Source organism: Bombina bombina, chromosome 9 (genome assembly GCF_027579735.1).
Source record: "Bombina bombina isolate aBomBom1 chromosome 9, aBomBom1.pri, whole genome shotgun sequence".
Classification (NCBI taxonomy): domain Eukaryota; kingdom Metazoa; phylum Chordata; class Amphibia; order Anura; family Bombinatoridae; genus Bombina; species Bombina bombina.
The window spans coordinates 30326211-30349044 of NC_069507.1; the positions used below are offsets into that span (position 1 = coordinate 30326211).

The 22834-nt window shown below is 37.5% G+C and overlaps 1 protein-coding gene across 2 annotated transcripts in view; it reads right to left on the bottom strand.

The window, feature by feature from the left end:
* Positions 1-22834, bottom strand: part of CHST3 (carbohydrate sulfotransferase 3) — a 161029-nt gene that overhangs the window by 27873 nt on the left and 110322 nt on the right. The gene's annotated exons all lie outside the window — the stretch shown is intronic.

Below are 22834 nucleotides of genomic sequence, written 5' to 3' on the forward strand. Positions count from 1 at the left end.
GTATATGTGTTGTGAGGGTACACTATCCCTCTGCCTGTCTGTATATGTGTTGTGAGGGCACAATATCCCTCTGCCTGCCTGTATATGTGTTGTGAGGGTACAATATCCCTCTGCCTGCCTGTATGTGTGTTGTGAGGGTACAATATCCCTGTGCCTGCCTGTATATGTGTTGTGAGGGCACAATATCCCTCTGCCTGCCTGTATATGTATTCTGAGGGTACAATATCCCTCTGCCTGCCTGTATATGTGTTGTGAGGGTACAATATCCCTCTGCCTGCCTGTATGTGTGTTGTGAGGGTACAATATCCCTGTGCCTGCCTGTATATGTGTTGTGAGGGTACAATATCCCTGTGCCTGCCTGTATATGTGTTGTGAGGGCACAATATCCCTCTGCCTGCCTGTATCTGTATTCTGAGGGTACAATATCCCTCTGCCTGCCTGTATATGTGTTGTGAGGGTACAATATCCCTCTGCCTGCCTGTATGTGTGTTGTGAGGGTACAATATCCCTCTGCCTGCCTGTATATGTGTTGTGAGGGTACAATATCGCTCTGCCTGCCTGTATATGTGTTGTGAGGGTACAATATCCCTCTGCCTGCCTGTATATGTGTTGTGAGGGTACAATATCCCTCTGCCTGCCTGTATATGTGTTGTGAGGGTACACTATCCCTCTGCCTGCCTGTATATGTGTTGTGAGGGTACACTATCCCTCTGTCTGCCTGTATATGTGTTGTGAGGGTACATTATCCCAGTGCCTTTAAACTATGTTTCACAGGACATTTTTTATTTGACTTTGGAATTAATGTTTTAGCTTGAAAGTGCTTCTCAACATTTTCATTTTCAGATAATTAAAGGAATAGAAAGGTCAAAATTGAAAAATGCATGGGTGCATTTAAGTTTTAAGTAGAAACATTTTTGAAATATACTTCTATTAGCAAATGCTATGCTATGCTTCTAGTAAAACATATTACTTTTTAGTGCCATACACACATATGCTGTGAGGGTCTGTGCACAAGTATCCATACACTACACATTCTCAGAGAATTTGTATGACACAAATGAAGTCTTCACAGGCACAATACTCACTGCTGCCAGCTCTCTGCGCTTGACTACTGATGCAAGGGCCCACACAGCATATGTGAGTATGCACCATAAGTAAAATGAAGATAATCCAGCACCACCTTATAACCCCAGGGTAGAGGGTACTCCTTTGGAGTGACTGCCAAACTCCCAGCAATAGAGTATGAAGAAGAAAAACAAGGGTAGCTCCTCTTGCTAAAAATCCCAAAATTTTATTTGAACAGGATCAGACACAGAACACCACAACATTTCGGGGTCAGTACCCCTTAGTCATGTCTAAGGGGTACTGACCCCGAAACGTTGTGGTGTTCTGTGTCTGATCCTGTTCAAATAAAATTTGGGGATTTTTAGCAAGAGGAGCTACCCTTGTTTTTCTTCTTCATACTCAGTATGCACCATAAGAACAGTAATCACTTTTACTAAAAGCATTTTTGCTAATGGAAGTTTATTGCAAAATAATACTTATATTTAAAATTGAAATGCAGCCTTGCACATATACATTTTGACCTTTCTATCCCTTTAAATTGACCTAAAAGCAATAAATAAACAAACTGGTGGGTGTCCCTATAGTAGTATGTTGAGTGCTAAGCCCCTGTTTGGTTTGCTCAGTAACTTCTGCACCTTGCACTAACTGCATCATTTGTGTCAGACAAGCACCACATACCCCCCCCCTTATCATTTGTTACCAATATATTTCAGTATTTACACATTCGAGTGTTTGCTCACACTGTGGGTACTATATATGTTATATATCACTATACATCTGCTGAGGCTGGCAATGATTACACACAAAAGTAAGTGAAGGACTTAGGAAGTTAGCTGTGAACTTCCGAGCAAACTACTCTCAGCCTTGATATCATAGAACACGTGCACTAAATTATAACTCACTTCAATAAGTATCATTATTTTCCCCACTGGATACATTTATTAAAGAGGCACAAAATGAAACAAATATTAATATGCCATGAAATATTTATATGTTTGTGTGTGTGTCTATGTATATGTGAGCGTTTGTGTGCGTCTGAATCTCTCTACATTTATGTGTGTGTGTCTGTATCTATTTACATTTATGTGTGTGTGAGAGAGTGTGTGAGTGTGTGTCTGTGTCTGTATCTATTTACATTTATGTGTTTGTGTGTGAGATAGAGAGTATGTGAGTGTGTGTTTGTGTGTGTCTGTATCTCTTTAAATATATATGTGTGTCTGTATCTCTATACATATATGTGTGAGAATATTAGAGTGTGTGTGCATGTGTGTCTCTTTATCTCTATACATATATGTGTGTGCATGTGTGTGCCTGAATCTCTGTACATATATATGTGTGTGTGAGAGTGTGTGTGTCTGTATCTCAATACATATGTGTGTTTTATATGTGTGTGTCTGTATCTCTCTACATATATGTGAGTGTGCATGTCTATGTCTATATCTCTCTTCATATGTGTGTGTGTGTGTGCATGTGTCTGTATATTATTATTATACTTTATTTGTAAAGCACCAACATATCCCACAGCACTGTCCATGGGTACAACTGATATAACTAAAACAATGATACAATACAATAAAATTTGCTAAAAAAATCTGTGAGAAATTTAGGGCCCTATTCCCGTGGGAATTTGATGGGTAGGAGGGTGAGAAACATGAGGTAAGGACTGCAAGGGTAAGAATAATGTAAATACAGTTAGATGAGGGAAATTATTAGGTAAGTGGAATTAATTTGTTACTGAGTTGGGTGGTAGGCTTCTCTGAACAAAAATGTTAGGGGGTGTTTAAAAGATGGCAGATTAGGAGAGAGTCTGAGAGTGCGAGGAAGTATGTTCCGGTGGGTTGTTGCTGTATGAGAGAAATCCCGCAGTCTAGCATGGGAGGAGGTGATGGTAGAAGATGCAAGGAGCAGGTCATTGTTGAATCTTATGGGGTGGGATGGAGTATATTTGTTGATAAGTGAGGACAGGTAGTGGCAGGGCTGGATTTACCATTAGGCAGAGTAGGCATGTGCCTACAGGCATCTTCCATAGAGGGTCGTCTGTCTATCTGCTCCATAGGCCTTTTCTGCACAGCTCTGCCCTCACTCACCATAGTAGATAATAACTTTGCCTTAAACAAAGATAGGTGCCCTGCTGGCTGGTCCGGTCCGTTTCTCCAGTGAATGCGGACAGAGCAGCCTGAGAGTAAGTGTGTGGGGGTTGGTTCTTTTATGGGGAGTGATAGTGAGTGACTATTTGTGCGCTATTACAGAGCGCTCTGAGCGCACAATGGACATTTATCAGCTGCAGCGGCTGTCAAAATTAAAATGACAGATTGTATAGTCAGAAGGCAGCCTTTCATATAAAATACCATAGGTATGAATATTATTGCTAAAACACTAAATGCCAGGGCTGTTGCACAGGATAAACAAACTTTAAAAAAAAAAAAAAAACTGACCCTTGATTGTTTATTGTGCACATTGCAGGCTTGGTCAGCAAAGATTCTAAATAAAGCCCTAGTCTAGACAGCCTGCACTTTTCTTGTATAAATTATATTAAAACAAATAATACTGTTCTGACTGGAATCTCATCATACTGGGCAAATACTGTCTGGAGTGTTTTGTTATAGATCATGGACTGCATTTTATGTGGCAAAATTAGCAGCTGCTCAAAAAAAAAAATCATAATTCTATAAAGTTTTAGACATCTATAACCATCTATAGTTTAATACATGTGAACTGGGAGAGTGTGGGGGGCGCTTTAGATTTTGGTGCCTATAGGCACCTGGGCTGTAAATCCAGAGGTAGTGGGGAGTGGTGTTGGTAAGGGCTTTATAGGTCAGGGTGTGTGAGAGTGTATTTGCATATGTGTCTGTATTCCTATATATATATATGTGTGTGTGTGTGTGTGTGAGAGTGTATTTGCATATGTGTCTGTATGCCTATATATATATATGTGTGTGTGTGTGAGAGTGTATTTGCATATGTGTCTGTATGCCTATATATATATATATATATGTGTGTGTGTGTGTGTGTGTGAGAGTGTATTTGCATACGTGTCTGTATGCCTATATATATATATATATATATATATATATATATATATATATATATATATGTGTGTGTGTGTGTGAGAGTGTATTTGCATATGTGTCTGTATGCCTATATATATATATATATATATATATATATATATATGTGTGTGTGTGTGAGAGTGTATTTGCATATGTGTCTGTATGCCTATATATATATATATATGTGTGTGTGTGTGAGAGTGTATTTGCATATGTGTTTGTATGCCTATATATATATATATGTGTGTGTGTGTGTGAGAGAGAGAGAGAGAGAGAGAGAGAGTGTGCATGTGTGTCTGTATGTCTCTTCATATATGTGTGTGAGAGTGTGTGTGCATGTATGTCTCTCTCTCTCTCTCTCTATGGGCTAGATTTATCAAGCCCCTACGGCAGCAAGTTCTCACAAGAACTTGCTCGCCGTGATTTATCAAGCAGCGGTCACCAGACCGCTGCTTCCCTACGCTCTTCGCCACCTCTAAGGTGGCGAAATTCAATCTCCTCGGTCGAGTCCGACCGAGGAGATTTACAGCTCCTGCCCACGTGTGATTGGCTGTGCGCGGGCAGGGGGCGGGATTGCACGCGAACGCAAAATTGCGCTCGTGTGCAATGTTGATTATCTACGGGTAATTTCGCCCCGCCACAGGCGAGATGAGGTGTATACGTGCCCCTGTACGCCTCAGCTAGGATAAATCTAGCCCTATATATATATATATATATAATTATATATATGTGTGTGTGTACCTGTGGGTGTCTGTATCTCTCTCTCTCTCTCTCTCTCTCTATATATATATATATATATATATGTTTGTGTGTGTACCTGTGGGTGTCTGTATGTCTCTACACAATGCACTCCAGGCTCTCTGTGGGGAGTAGATAAACTACAAAAATAACATAAAGAAAAGCAAAAATAAATAATACAACTGCATTGCAAAGATTTTTAGTGATGCATTATTATATATTTTATGAGGAATACAATATTCTGCTTATTGCCCTTTTAATTATTTTTCAGATAAAAAATATTTTTGACCTGTGTAAATGATGCTCTTTCATATGCATGATAGAATTTTTAGTCAAGGTCCCTTTAAGATATCTCTCAATTTCTGATTATTCTCTGGATGTGTTTAACTTTTTTTTACAGCTCTTAACACAAACCATTTACATAAACATCTGTCCCACCATTACAATGCCATAATTCTAGCTCTAAACTGTAACGGGCCATGCATTTTTAAGAGACTTTTCAATTTACTTTTTTTTTTATCAAATTTACTTTGTTTTCTTTTGTGTCCTTTGCTTAAAATCATATCTAGGTAGGCACAGGAGCAGCAAATCACTACTGGGAGCTAGCTGGTGACTGGAGGCTACAAGTGTTCAGCTAGCTCCCAGTAGTGCATTGCTGTTCTAGAGCCAATGTGTTGTATATGTGAGTAATCATGTAATAATGTTCTACGCAACAGCATTTTATGTTATTTATTTATTTTACTATTTTAAGTAAACTGCAAGCAAATAATATTTAATCAAAGCCTGAATACATGCATAAGTTAAATGCACTATTGTTTTATTGTATTCGTTTAAAATAAAGAATGTTTACAGCACCTCTTGTCATTATTTTATTAAAAACTAATATTATAGTAATATAATATGGGATTTAAAATTTTGAAAAAACATTTCTTCCTACAATTTCAATCTGAAGATAACCATCTATAGATCACAGACTTTAAAGCCTTTTATGCTGTATTTTAGTAATTAAATAACAGTGACTTTTGTTTGATCTGAAATGAAATGAGTGAATTAGATGAAACCACTGTATAAATGGCCCAGTGTCAGCTTAAAAAGTCATTAGGGAGACTTGACATCTGTAATACACAGATCATCCACTGGCAAATGTAATCTGGTGCACCTGGGCATCTCTTCACCGCTTGTTAAAAATTAGGGCTGTCCAAACTGTTCTAATATTAGGTGCCAGTTTGGAATTTATTCTCTTCTTACAGGAGAAATCAAACAGATTTTCAAAATTTGAACAAAAATATATACTTGTTTGTAAATACATTTTAAAATGGACAAAATATACATCCTAATTGTGCATATACACAGAGATGCTGAAATATATACATAGATCAACTAGATCTACCCAATGTGCGCATTAATGACTTTTGTACAGCAAGATTATTTTTGTTTGTGTTGCATCTTGGCAGTTGTTGAGGTATAGGCCCCTATTTAAGACTGTCTGGCGGACCTGATCCGACAGTGCGGATCAGGTCCGCCAGACCTCGCTGAATACGGCGAGCAATACGCTCGCCGTATTCAGCATTGCACCAGCAGCTCACAAGAGCTACTGTTGCAACGCCACCCTCCTGCAGACTCACGGCCAATGGGCCGCCAGCAGGGAGGTGTCAATCAACCTGATCGTACTCGATCGGGTTGATTTCCTGCGATGTCTGTCCGCCTGCTCAGAGCCGGCGGACAGGTTATGGAGCAGCGGTCTTTGTGACCGCTGCTTCATAACTGCTGTTTCTGGTGAGTCTGCAGGCTCACCAGAAACACAGGGCATCAAGCTCCATTTGGAGCTTGATAGATAGTCCCCATGGAGTGTTATAGGGCAGATAAAAAGCATTGAGGTACATTTATAAAATTGCAGAGTCAGTTTTGAAGACTTGCAGTGCAGGTTTGCACACCAATAGTTAAAGGGACAGTATAATGTAAAATTGTTTCCTGTGCCTTGTTATACCAACTGCAGAGTATAAAATGTATGAGAAATTGCTTCTTTAGGTTTAATTTTGTATAAGAAATATCATGGTTTTGTTCTTTTACACCACAATCTAATTTGCTTAATTTTCTTGGTATCCTTTTTCAAAAGCAAATCTAAGTAGGCTCAGGAGCCTAGCCGCTTATTGGCTGCTGCACATAGATGCCTTTACTCATTGTCTTACCATTGTATTCAGATTGCTGCTCCTTCAATAAAGAAAAACCATAAGAATGAAAATTGATAATTAAAGTAAACTGTAAAGTTTTTAGCGCATGCATTGTTTTATCTAAAAAAACAAACAAACAAACAAACATATTTCTTGTCCCTTTAAAACTGCTGTTGTTTAACCTCTTAGCCTCCTCAGAGGTCCAAATTAAGATTACCCTGACCTGATCCCACAGAGACAGCAAGGCGCATCTCCAGCAGCAGAGGTGTGTGCTGGACACAAAGTTTGTCTGGTGGACACAGAACCACCAATACCCAGTGCCGGATTTCTAATAATGCAGAGTAGGCATCTGCCTACAGGCGTCCTCCTTAGAGGGGCGCCTGTCTTTTCCTATAATAAATTCCTTCCCCGCAGCCAGCGACCCTATCTATTTGTTAAGGTCTCCGCGAATATTGTGCATGCTCAACATTAGGTTTCCCCCTCTCATGCTGTTTCAGCTGCCTTAACAAAGATGGCTACCACACATGCGTTAGTGATGTTATTTCACTGTCATTTTAGTTAAAGGGACACTGAACTCAATTTTTTTCTTTCATAATTCAGATAGAGCATGACATTTTAAAGGGACAGTCTACACCAGAATGTTTATTGTTTTAAAAGATAAATAATCCCTTTATTACCCATTCCCCAGTTTTCCATAACCAACGCAGTTATAATAATATACTTTTAACCTCTGTGATTATCTTGTATCTAAGCCTCTGCAAACTGCCCCTTTATTTCAGTTATTTTGACAGACTTGCAGTTTAGCCAATCAGTGCCTGCTCCCAGATAACTTCACGTGCACAAGCACAGTGTTATCTATATGAAATATGTGAACTAACACCCTCTTGTGGTGAAAAACTGTTAAAATGCAATCTGAAAGAGGTGGGCTTCAAGGTCTAAGAAATTAGCATATGAACCTCCTAGGTTATGCTTTCAACTAAGAATACCAAGAGAACAAAGCAAAATTGGAGATAAAAGTAAATTGGAAAATTGTTTAAAATTACATGCTCTATCTGAATCATGAAAGTTTATTTTGGCCTAGACTGTCCCTTTAAGCAACTTTCTAATTTACTTGTATTATCAAATTTTCTTTATTCTCTTGGTATCTTTATTTGAAATGCAGGAATGTAAGGTTAGATGCTGGCCCATTTTTGGTGAACAACCTGGATTGTCCTTGCTGATTGGTGGATAAATTCATCCACCAATAAAAAAAATGCTGTCCAGAGTCTGAACCAAAGAAAAACTTAGATGCCTTCTTTTTCAAATAAAGATAGCAAGAGAATGAATAAAAATTGATAATAGGAATAAATTCGAAAGTTGCTTAAAATTGCACGCTCTATCTGAATCACAGAAGAAAAATTCTGGGTTCAGTTTCCCTTTAAGGTCACCGTTTAAAAGATGGGGAGTGGGCGGGAGCGAGAGGGCACTTTAAGTTTTGGTGCCTTCTGGCACCTGGGCTGTAAATCCGGCCCTGCTAACAGGTATCTTAGGATGGCCCTGCTTTTAAAAAATGATTATGTATGCAGACTTTTTGCAATGCAGTGCTTAGTTTCTGGTTTATTGATATTATATTTATTTATATATATAAATAATTACTTTATTGTGAGACACAGTTCTCTTTATTTAATGGCAACTACCCTAATGCAAACCTCTCTAAAAAAGACTAGTTAAAGTATTGCTTGTTACAACACTGTATATATCTTGCTATATTTTTCATCCAGCAGCAGATGCCAGATATTGCATCAGTCCAAAAAAAGTCAGCAAACTCCGAGCCAACAAATACATTGTGCTTTTAGGGCCCTATCATCAGTATTATTTAGTTTTTAGTGACAGAGATTGATTATTATTAGGAAACAAAGCAGACAACTAACACAAGACAGGGAAATAAGCAGTAGGCGGAGCCTAGGGATATCTGCATAAGGTGGAATTTCGCTTGTGTGTCCTTTTATGTCCTCAAATGAGAGATTGTAACGCTGAGATATCAAACAAGGAGCCACAGCAAATACAAGAGGGGAAAAAGAGAATATCAGCAATGACTTTGAGAGTCATTATACGTCATAAGTCAATGCTGGAGTTTATTTAACCCTTGGTTTGCAGGGGCCCTGCTGTTATTCTGACCCAGAGAAACTGTGGTTAATATTAAAGATACAGGATCTTACTTTAGCACATGAGATACCACATTTCCTATAGCTCAGATTTGAAAAGACATAATGTAACAATATAATCATTTAATTAGCTAAAGTGTTTTATTATTGCACAAATACATTGGTGGGGTTAATAAATGTTTGCTAAGGTACCAAAATGAATTGTTTCTAAAATGCAGGCTAGCCAATCAGGAGAGGCATAAAAACAAAAGCCACCAATCATTAGTCATATCCTGTTCATAACCAGCTCAGCAGTGAACCTGGTTTGAAAACTTTTTTTAGGGGTTAAAGGCATCATTAACCCTTCATTATGTTAGGATGTTCCATGCTATTTTAACAGTGTTGAGCTTTAACCTATACGGCATCTTGGGCTGACCGGCGGAGGTGAAGAGGCTGACATCCAGCTCACAAGAGGAGCTAGTAGCCGCCAAAGAACGCTGGTGCAAAGAAAGGTAAAAGGTCACTGCCTGGGAGAAATACAAACACTTGCAGAGACAGATTGGAGGAAAACTCACGAGCTGAAAGATCTCCGACACGACTTCCACACATTCAGCGTGCTGACTGCTGTACAAAGGTCAGCCCGCCTGTATGCACTACTTGCGAGTGCTAAGCTCTTTGTGAGTATCCACTTGGCAGATACTTTTTATGTTTGTATCACTTTTGATCTTGACGATATTACACCATTAGGCGCTCTCTCTTTGTGCTTTCAATTATACGGCATCTTGCAGCCTCCTGCTTTGACGAAGGCAAGGATTGGCATGAGGGGGGGGTGCCTAGACACTTATGCAGTCCCCCATGATCGCATCATGTTTACATCAGAACCTTGTTCCGATGTGAACACTATTATTCTGTCACATCTGTATAAACAGATACAGAATATTAGTGATATTTTAGATGGAGTTGTAAAGAAGATGAGCTATACTTTTGAATGTAGCGCTGAAATTAAAATATCCCGCGCTCCAACCACATCAAAAGTAACTTTTTTTGGTGAGATACCGGTTTGAGCTGTTCTCCAATTGGCGCTCTAGCTAAAAAAAAATGCTGTACGGTTAGAGCACTGATCGGAGAACAGTTTAAACCGTTAGCTCACAAAAAAAATACCTTTAAAGTATTTGAATTTCATATCTATATTGAAAAGTAAGTTATAGCGCATCTTCATCACAACTGATGAATTAAACTGCATCTAAAATATCACTAACATTTTGTATCTATTTATACAGAGGGGAAGTTTACCATCACTTTAACCCCTTAGCGACCGCAACATACCATGTACATTGCCGGTCGTTAAGGTTTTCCTTGTTTATAATAGCGCAGGTCCCCCAGCAAGCGGCAGAACCGCACTATTATACCCTCCCTCCTCCATTCTGGTCACCAGAAATAACACGGTCTTGCTTCATTCCCATGATATTCTTTGTTGAGGAGATACCTAGGTAAGTGTCTAAAGCACTATATTGCAGAAAGTAGTGCTGCCATCTAGTGCTCTTGCAAATGGATACTATTCTTGCAAAACTGCTGCCATATAGTGCTCAAGATATGTGCACATTCCTGAGCTTACATCCCCGTTTTTCAAACAAAAGATATAAAAAAAACAAAGAACATTTCATAATAATAGTAAATAGAAAAGTTGTTTAAAAATTATACCTGAGAAAGATTTAGTCACATTCCAGACACTTTGTTTTTGTTTGTTAGCTTAAGTGACTTTTAAATATTTTTTCTGGTCATAAATCTGGAGTTCACAAGAGTAAATTGTCACTGCATAACTGTGACATTGCTGATGCATTCTAGTGTAACAATACAACGCTCTATTTTACTACAATATTTTATTTTAAAAGGGTAATGAAAGATAGAGATGCTATTTTAAGAGACATTCAATTTACTTCCATTGTCATTTTTTGTTCCTTTGGTATCTTTTGTTGGAAAGCATACCTAGGTAGGCTTAGGATCAGCAAGCTGATGATTGGTGACTACAAATATATGCTTCTTGTCATTAACTCACCAAATGTGTTCTGCTAGATCCCAGTAGTGGATTGCTACTATGGAGTTGACTTTAACTGTGTGTTTAATCCCTTTGCAGGGGTTTAACACATTGTTATATGCAAGCAATAGTGCAGTAATAAAATGATTTTCTTTTTAAACTTGTATTGCTCTTTAACTATGTGGTTAACTCTACAAATTAGATTAATACTCAAAGTGCGTCAATGCACCACTATAACTGCTGATGAGCCAAACAGAAAAAAGCCTAGCACAGACCATATGCTCATATGGAGCAGAAAGTGAGTGTTCCAGGACTGTGTTTAATAATTTGGAAGACATTAAGCACATAACCAAACAAGGGAATTTTCAAAAAAATTAAATGCTCAAAGGCAAAAAATGACCTTTTCACTAGAATATCCCTTTAAAGGGGCATGAAACCCATACATTTTCTACCATGATTTGGATGGAACATACAATTTAAAACAACTTTCCAATTTACTTCTATAATCTAATATGCTTTATTCTCTTGGTATCCTTTGTAGAAAAGCATACCTAGATAGGCCCAGGATCTTGGAGCTAGCTGCTGATTGGTGGCTGAACTAGTATGTCCATTTCCATTGGCTTACAAATGTGTTCAGCTAGCTCCTAGGAGTGCTTTGCTGCATCTTCAATGAAAGATACCAAGAGAATGAAGCAAAACTGATAATAGAAGTAAATTGGAAAGTTGTTTAAAAATGTATAATTTATCTGAATTATGACATTTTTTGGGGGTTTCATGTCTGTTTAACACAACAGTTTGCAGGGCCCCTGATTTAAAATTCCTATTATTTTTACGGAGTACATAATGTCAAACACAAACCACTCTGACAAGGCAGGAAAAGAAACAATTAGTTATAATGAAAAGCCTATACAGGGTTTGGCACTAAACATATGGGGAATTTTTATTTGATGACATCATTTGTTGTCTCATCTCTGACTAGGGAAATTCTCTACGGACCCTGAACTTCTCATAAGACCCCAGGACACAGCACATTAAAGTGAATGGTGCGTAGTAAAAGGCTACTTTAGGTTAATGAAGCATTTAGACAAATAAAGTAAATGACTGCTTTTAATGTTATGGAAACAGCCTATATTCCTGAATCTGATCAATGATATTTCCTGTGCATATTAAATATAAACAATATATATAGGAACTCACAAATCTATAAACCATTTCCATATCCCTAATGATTTTCCAGTAAAAAAGCATTTAGGGAGCATTAAAAGTAAATTATTTCTAGTGGTATAATATATATTAGCAATAAAGAACTGCACTGCAAAAAAATCTGAAAATGTGAAATGTTTTTAAAGTAGTTAACACACAGTAATTGTGTTTAATAATTTAGTAAGTTTTGTAAAGAGCAGTTTAGGAATACACTTTGTAAAGAGGCTAGTTGGATTCATATTCATTGTTTCCTGTGATGTGGCTAATTAGAGAAATATGTAAACAAGCCTGTCCTGTGATCTCAGCTATCACTACATGGAATGTTGCAGGGTCAATGACCATTCATAATACTTAAAGGGACATTAAACAGAACTAGATACTTGTTAAATGTAATGGTGTATTCAAAGCAAGGATTAGCCTGAAAATAGTATACAGATGTATTTTTTAAAATGATATCAGTAGCTAAAATATTGAAGAGTAAGTTTAAAGTTTTAATTTATATAAAGTAATTTTTTTTTTCTATAAGGAGCCACCATGTTGGAACCTGAGGTCTAGATTTGGAGTTTGGCGGTAGAAGGGCTGTTAACGCTCCGCGGGTTTTTTTCTGGCCGCACCATAAATTTAACTCTGGTATCGAGAGTTCAAACAAATGCTGCGTTAGACTCCAAAAAAGGAGCGTAGAGCATTTTTACCGCAAATGCAACTCTCGATACCAGAGTTGCTTACGGACGCGGCCAGCCTCAAAAACGTGCTCGTGCACCATTCCCCCATAGGAAACAATGGGGCTGTTTGAGCTGAAAAAAACCCTAACACCTGCAAAAAAGCAGCGTTCAGCTCCTAACGCAGCCCCATTGTTTCCTATGGGGAAACACTTCCTACGTCTGCACCTAACACTCTAACATGTACCCCGAGTCTAAACACCCCTAACCTTACACTTATTAACCCCTATTCTGCCGCCCACGCTATCGCTGACCCTTGCCTATTTTTTTTAACCCCTAATCTGCCGCTCCGTAAACCGCCGCAACCTACGTTATCCCTATGTACCCCTAATCTGCTGCCCTAACATCGCCGACCCCTATATTATATTTATTAACCCCTAATCTGCCCCCCTCAACGTCGCCGACACCTGCCTACACTTATTAACCCCTAATCTGCCGAGCGGACCTGAGCGCTACTATAATAAAGTTATTAACCCCTAATCCGCCTCACTAACCCTATCATAAATAGTATTAACCCCTAATCTGCCCTCCCTAACATCGCCGACACCTACCTTCAATTATTAACCCCTAATATGCCGAGCGGACCTCACCGCTATTCTAATAAATGTATTAACCCCTAAAGCTAAGTCTAACCCTAACACTAACACCCCCCTAACTTAAATATAATTTACATCTAACGAAATAAATTATCTCTTATTAAATAACTTATTCCTATTTAAAGCTAAATACTTACCTGTAAAATAAATCCTAATATAGCTACAATATAAATTATAATTATATTATAGCTATTTTAGGATTAATATTTATTTTACAGGCAACTTTGTAATTATTTTAACCAGGTACAATAGCTATTAAATAGTTAAGAACTATTTAATAGTTACCTAGCTAAAATAATAACAAATTTACCTGTAAAATAAATCCTAACCTAAGATATAATTAAACCTAACACTACCCTATCAATACATTAATTAAATAAACTACCTACAATTACCTACAATTAACCTAACACTACACTATCAATAAATTAATTAAACACAATTCCTACAAATAAATACAATTAAATAAACTAGCTAAAGTACAAAAAATAAAAAAGAACTAAGTTACAAAAAATAAAAAAATATTTACAAACATAAGAAAAATATTACAACAATTTTAAACTAATTACACCTACTCTAAGCCCCCTAATAAAATAACAAAGCCCCCCAAAATAAAAAATTCCCTACCCTATTCTAAATTTAAAAAGTTACAAGCTCTTTTACCTTACCAGCCCTGAACAGGGCCCTTTGCGGGGCATGCCCCAAGAATTTCAGCTCTTTTGCCTGTAAAAAAAAAACATAAAATACCCCCCCCCCAACATTACAACCCACCACCCACATACCCCTAATCTAACCCAAACCCCCCTTAAAGAAACCTAACACTAAGCTCCTGAAGATCTTCCTACCTTGTCTTCACCATCCAGGTATCACCGATCCGTCCTGGCTCCAACATCTTCATCCAACCCAAGCGGGGGTTGGCGATCCATCATCCGGGGGCTGAAGAGGTCCAGAAGAGGCTCCAAAGTCTTCCTCCTATCCGGCAAGAAGAGGACATCCGGACCGGCAAACATCTTCTCCAAGCGGCATCTTCGATCTTCTTCCATCCGGTGCGGAGCGGGTCCATCTTGAAGCAGGCGACGCGGATCCATCCTCTTCTTCCGTTGTCTCCCGACGAATGACGGTTCCTTTAAGGGACGTCATCCAAGATGGCGTCCCTCGAATTCCGATTGGCTGATAGGATTCTATCAGCCAATCGGAATTAAGGTAGGAATTTTCTGATTGGCTGATGGAATCAGCCAATCAGAATCAAGTTCAATCCGATTGGCTGATCCAATCAGCCAATCAGATTGAGCTCGCATTCTATTGGCTGTTCCGATCAGCCAATAGAATGCGAGCTCAATCTGATTGGCTGATTGGATCAGCCAATCGGATTGAACTTGATTCCATCAGCCAATCAGAAAATTCCTACCTTAATTCCGATTGGCTGATAGAATCCTATCAGCCAATCGGAATTCGAGGGACGCCATCTTGGATGACGTCCCTTAAAGGAACCGTCATTAGTCGGGAGACAACGGAAGAAGAGGATGGATCCGCGTCGCCTGCTTCAAGATGGACCCGCTCCGCACCGGATGGAAGAAGATCGAAGATGCCGCTTGGAGAAGATGTTTGCCGGTCCGGATGTCCTCTTCTTGCCGGATAGGAGGAAGACTTTGGAGCCTCTTCTGGACCTCTTCAGCCACCGGATGATGGATCGCCAACCCCCGCTTGGGATGGATGAAGATGTTGGAGCCAGGACGGATCGGTGAACCTGGTATGGTGAAGACAAGGTAGGATGATCTTCAGGGGCTTAGTGTTAGGTTTCTTTAAGGGGGGTTTGGGTTAGATTAGGGGTATGTGGGTGGTGGGTTGTAATGTTGGGGGGGGGGTATTGTATGTTTTTTTTTACAGGCAAAAGAGCTGAAATTCTTGGGGCATGCCCCGCAAAGGGCCCTGTTCAGGGCTGGTAAGGTAAAAGAGCTTGTAACTTTTTTAATTTAGAATAGGGTAGGGAATTTTTTATTTTGGGGGGCTTTGTTATTTTATTAGGGGGCTTAGAGTAGGTGTAATTAGTTTAAAATTGTTGTAATATTTTTCTTATGTTTGTAAATATTTTTTTATTTTTTGTAACTTAGTTCTTTTTTATTTTTTGTACTTTAGCTAGTTTATTTAATTGTATTTATTTGTAGGAATTGTGTTTAATTAATTTATTGATAGTGTAGTGTTAGGTTAATTGTAGGTAATTGTAGGTAGTTTATTTAATTAATTTATTGATAGGGTAGTGTTAGGTTTAATTATATCTTAGGTTAGGATTTATTTTACAGGTAAATTTGTTATTATTTTAACTAGGTAACTATTAAATAGTTCTTAACTATTTAATAGCTATTGTACCTGGTTAAAATAATTACAAAGTTGCCTGTAAAATAAATATTAATCCTAAAATAGCTATAATATAATTATAATTTATATTGTAGCTATATTAGGATTTATTTTACAGGTAAGTATTTAGCTTTAAATAGGAATCATTTATTTAATAAGAGTTAATTTATTTCGTTAGATGTAAATTATATTTAAGTTAGGGGGGTGTTAGTGTTAGGGTTAGACTTAGCTTTAGGGGTTAATCCATTTATTATAGTAGCGATGAGCTCCGGTCGTCAGATTAGGGGTTAATGTTTGAAGTTAGGTGTCGGCGATGTTAGGGAGGGCAGATTAGGGGTTAATACTATTTATTATAGGGTTAGTGAGGCGGATTAGGGGTTAATTACTTTATTATAGTAGCGCTCAGGTCCGCTCGGCAGATTAGGGGTTAATAAGTGTAGGCAGGTGTCGGCGACGTTGACGGGGGCAGATTAGGGGTTAATAAATATAATATAGGGGTCGGCGGTGTTAGGGGCAGCAGATTAGGGGTACATAGGGATAACGTAGGTGGCGGCGCTTTGCGGTCGGAAGATTAGGGGTTAATTATTTTAAGTAGCTGGCGGCGACATTGTGGGGGGCAGGTTAGGGGTTAATAAATGTAATACAGGGGTCGGCGGGGTTCGGGGCAGCAGATTAGGGGTACATAAGTATAACGTAGGTGGCGGTCGGCAGATTAGGGGTTAAAATATTTTAATCGAGTGGCGGCGATGTGGGGGGAGCTCGGTTTAGGGGTACATAGGTAGTTTATGGGTGTTAGTGTACTTTAGGGTACAGTAGTTAAGAGCTTTATGAACCGGCGTTAGCCAGAAAGCTCTTAACTCCTGCTATTTTCAGGCGGCTGGAGTTTTGTCGTTAGAGCTCTAACGCTCACTTCAGAAACGACTCTAAATACCGGCGTTAGGAAGATCCCATTGAAAAGATAGGATACGCAAATGGCGTAGGGGGATCTGCGGTATGGAAAAGTCGCGGCTGAAAAGTGAGCGTTAGACCCTTTAATCACTGACTCCAAATACCAGCGGGCGGCCAAAACCAGCGTTAGGAGCCTCTAACGCTGGTTTTGACGGCTACCGCCGAACTCCAAATCTAGGCCTGAGTTTCTCCCTTATCAATCTTTTCTGCTGAGGACAATTAGAGAAAGATTTACAACAGGAAAAAAAGTGTGTTCGCTATCTGAATTATTTCAGGGTTTCATGTCCCTTTAGTGCCGCACAGATAAATCTAGCTTACATCTAACCCTAATAAAGCTGTTGGCTGCTTTATCCAGTTCAGGAGCTATGGCTTCAACTACCACCTCTATGCTGATGATACCCAGATCTACCTATCCGCCCCTTCACTCTCTCCTTCTGTCCTTGCTCACATCGGTGTCTGCTTATCTGGCATTTCTTCTTGGATGGCCTCTCACCACCTAAAAATCAATATGTCCAAGACTGAGCTCCTTCTAATCCCCCCCTCTAATTCTACCCCGGTTCCTAACTTTTCAATCACTGTTGGTGACACCACTATCTCCCCATCACCCCAAGTCCGTGTCCTAGGAGTTACACTTGACTCCAATCTTTCCTTCATTCCCCACATCCAATTGCTCTCTTCCTCCTGTCGCAACCATCTACGCAATATCTCCAAATCCGTCCATTTCTGAGTGCTGAAACTACTAAACAGCTAATCCACTCCCTGGTAATCTCCCGACTTGACTACTGTAATAACCTACTAACTGGCCTCCCTCTCTCCCGCCTCTCCCCTCTTCAATCCATCCTAAATGCCTCTGCTAGGCTAATCCACCTCTCCCGACGCTCTGTATCTGCTGCACCTCTCTGCGAGTCCCTTCACTGACTACCCATCCACAGCAGAATTAAATTCAAAATTCTCATCCTGACCTACAAAGCCCTTACCAACGTAGCCCCCCTACCTGTCCTCACTCATCAAGAAATATACTCCAGCCCGCCCCCTAAGATCCAACAATGACCTGCTCCTTGCATCTTCTAACATCACCTCCTCCCAAGCCAGGCTACAGGACTTCTGTGGTGCAGCACCAACCATCTGGAATGCACTTCCCAGAGCTGTTAGACTTTCCCCTAACCTTTCCTCCTTTAAATGCTCCCTAAAGACCTTTCTGTTCATGGAAGCCTATCTCTAAATCAGTAAAAAATGAATTCTAACTGCTGCCCCATCTAACTCCACACTAACATCATTCTCACCTTTGCAGTCCCCACCTCCTGTTTCTCACCCTCCTACCATCTAGATTGTAAGTTCCCACGGGAACAGGGCCCTCAATTCCCCCTGTATTTGTTTTGTTAAACTTTGGTGTCTTTTATATTGTATTGTACTGTACTTTTATCTTTGTACCCATGGACAGCGCTGCGGAATCTGTTGGCGCTTTATAAATAAAGAATAATAATAATAATAATAATACATTTATCTGAACAACATGATCAAGTGAGTTGTGATTGAAGAACAACCCTGTGACATTATTTAAAAAACAGCACCAGGAAGGAGAGTTTTCCAACTCACAGCTGATGACTTTTTAAGTAAAATAAATGTAAATGAAAATTATATATGCAGAAGGTAAACGTCCTATTGTAGTTATAAAGTGTGCGCTTGCTGCAACGTTACAGGGGGGAAATGAATGTTTATGGCCCCTTTAATGAGCAACTTTATAAAGAATGTCAAAAAGAAGCAATATTTACTGTACACATTTATGGGATAAGAAGCTTTAGATCTCAGTGGGTGTAGTGAGTAATGTGATATGATCTACAGGATCTTTTTACGGTCACAGAAGCCTTTTTATTCTGAAATGACTCCTTATTGAACACATGTTCTGGGTCAGTGACTGAAGTAACAGAGCCAATCTGATGACTGAACGTTGGCGTGAGAAAGCTGCACAGTCTCTGGGTCAGGATCCAAGTTCCCAGGGCGGTCTAAATAGTATACTCATAGTGTCATGGGTCCACTGAACAACAGAGTGGTCAAGCCTCATTTGAAGAGGTTGTGTATAATGTAATGAACAGGGAAATCTAGAGATACAGGGAGCTTTAAATCATAGTACACTGTCCCTTTAAATAAAAGTGAAGCATAAAATGATGATTCCCACCAAGACCACACTCAACCTTCGGGGGAAAAACCTTGTTAGCACCCTGAGTTTTTACAGGAATGTTTGAAAGAAAATATGAGTTGCCCTAAAATCTTAAAAAAAAAAAAAGTTTCCAATTTATTTCTACTATCAAATTTGCTTTACTCTCATGTCATTCTTTGTTGCAGAGATACCTAGATAGGTAGCGTGAAGTTATCTGGAGCACTACATAGCAGGAAATATTGCTGCCATTTAGTGCTCTTGGAAATGTATAAAATTCTTGCAAAAACTGAGACCATATAGTGGTGCAGACACGTGCACGCTCCTGAGCTTACCTCCATGTTTTTTAACAAAGGATGCCAAAAGAACAAAGTAAAATTGATCCTTAATGGAAGTAAATTGGAAAGTTGTTTAAAATTCCTTGCTCTATTCGAATCATGAAAGAAAAATGTTGTCCTTCATGACCCTTTGTATTGAAAATAGGTACTTTTTCAATCTCTTAACAGATAAAACAACTAACCAAACCCACAGCAAAACCAGCTTCACTAAGATTTATAAAGTTGGACTTTGCAGATAGATTTTACTATTACTATCAAATAGGTGTTTTTTTTGTCTGCTGAAAAAAAATCAGACAGTGGTTTCTAAGGTTTAAATTCCCTTATTTTGAAATATTTCAGGCATTTGATGCTCCTGAAAATGTCTATACAGCTCATTGAGTTTGTGTTTATCATTTTACGGCATATTATATAGTAGCAAAGGCATGGGATATTAACAGAAGTTATTAACAGAACGCTAAGGAAGTATGCGAAAAGTTATTATGGCTGGGATAATGCTATTCTAAACATTACACTGCAGAAAAGATCAAATAAAGTCTGAGGTTTTAATGTAGACAGGAATATGGGAATACCAGGGAGCTTTATTTATATAAATGTGCTGAAACCTGAGATGTGAAATTAGAATTCTCCCTTGATATTGTGGCCTCATACAGCTCATTTTCATAAAGCCCCATTGTTACATGAGAAACTACTATTCTATAGCTGACCAATGAAGCAGAGACTGAATAGCTGCAACATTTTCTTTGTCTTTTTATATCAATTCTATGTTATTTATTATTATTATTATTATTATTATTATTATTATATTTTGTATATTTTTTATTATTTGTATTATTTTATTATATTGTATTATTATATTATTATTTCATTATTATTATATTTTATTATTATTATTATTATTAGTAGTATATTATATATATGTTTAATTATTATGATAATATTATTATTATTTTATTGTTATTGTATTATTATTTTTAATAATAATATTATTGTAATTATTATTATTATCATTTATTTTTAGTATTATTATTATTATTAGTAAGAGTAGTAGTAGTAGTAATATTATTTTATTATTTTATTATTATTATTATTATATTATTATTATTATATTATTATTTTATTATTATTATTATTATAATTATTAGTTTTTATTTTTATTATTAATAATAATAATATTGTATTACTACTATTATTATTTTATTATTTATAATTGTATTATAATATTTTAATATTGCTGTTATTGTTATAATTATTATAATTATTATTATTCATTTGTTACTAATCATTACATGGTACAATAAAATGGCATATTTTTATATATAACATTTTTTATTACTTCTTACATTACACAATTCAATTATCTGACTCAGTGTTAGTAAACCCTTTTGTGAAAACATTCGGAATACATTAACACCTTTTTTTGCTGCCATTTTTTTCAGCTAACAAACTGTCTCTATTCTACCATGTGCATTACTTGGAAGAGCCAATCAGAATTTATCACTGGCAAAGAGAAGGCTTGTTATTGTCATGTTGTTAGTAACATTTGCATTGTTTTGCTGTATGTTATTGAATAACTTCTGCTATGACAAATTAGTGACTGATATGTAGCAGGGTTAGACACATGCATTACTGCAGTGCACACTTTCAATTATAATTGTAATTCTAAAATAATTGCAAAACCTACATCAGAAAAAGTAAAAAGCAAATGTATATTGCAAAGTTGTTTTACTACACACAACTAATCACTTTATAAATACAATCTCCCATATTCTGTTTCATGCCCCATGAACTGAGGTACATATTTGTATATAACTGATTATTAAACACACGCGACCTTTAGATACAATATAAAATCATTTCATATTAAAGAGACAGTGTACCCTATATTTTTCTCCCCTTTAATTTGTTCCCAATTATCAATTCTACCTGCTAAAGTGTATTACTTTTTTTTTTACAAATAGCAAACTTACCTTTATTTCAGCATTTAAAATAGCTGATTGTGCCTGTGGTATCCCCACCTATACTGAAAGTTTCTATACTTAATTATAGGCTATAGAAAAGCTGTGAAAACATAGCCAGCAGAAGAAATTGCACTCCCAGTTGGGGTTCAGGGGTATAAGTAATAAAATGTTCATTTTAAATTGTTCTCTTTAAGTACTGGGCTTTAATATACAGACAGAGATACTATAAAGAAGTATGTGTGTATACAGAAAGTGATAAAATAAAGAAATCTGACACCCGCTCTTTCCGACGCACGCAAAAATCCAATATCACTCTCACGCAACAGTTAGCACGCCACTTGTAATCTGGCCCTAAATTTGGTAATTGCTGACATAATAAAAGTTCCACTGGTGCTCTGAGCAGCTGCAGTATTTAAAATACTAGTGTACTGAGAATATCTAGCTATGCTTCACATGCACGTGCAGAAAAACATGTAAACAGTGATAACTTTTACTAGAAGCATGCATACATGTATATTGCAAATTTGTTTTTATTCAAAGATGAAATTCATCTATGGACATTTACATTTTTGACCAGAATGTCCCTTTAAGGCACTAATAAATACATAAGTATTTGAGCTAAAAAATATATAGTAAAAAAAACTGTTTAATTACTGGAAAATGGAGCAAGATAAATAATGAATGACAATATAAAATTGTATTATGTGTCTTTAATAATTATATTTGTTGCTATTAATAAGATAAGGCCCCCTCTCCTATTACTCCAATGCAGAAGATTTCACTTACACTAGTTACACACACATGCATACAAGAAAACACATAAACACAAGTATACACTGATACATACACATTACACACATACACACATGCATACAGATAAACACATATACAAGTATACACCTATACATACACATTGCACACATATGCATAAACACATACACTTACTCACACATGCATACAGATAAACACATAAACACAAGTATACACTGATACATACACATTACACACATATGCATAAACACATACACTTACACACACATGCATACAGATAAACACATACACATAAGTATACACATTGCACACATACACATATACACATACACCTACACACACATTAATACAGATAAACACATACACATAAGTATACATATATAAATACACATTGCACACATACACACATACACCACATGCATACAGATAAACACATACACACAATATTCACAGATATACATGAACATTGCAAACATATACACATACACTTACACACACATGAATACAGATAAACACATACACATAAGTATACATATATAAATACACATTGCACACATACACATATACACATACAGCTACACACACATGAATACAGATAAACACATACAC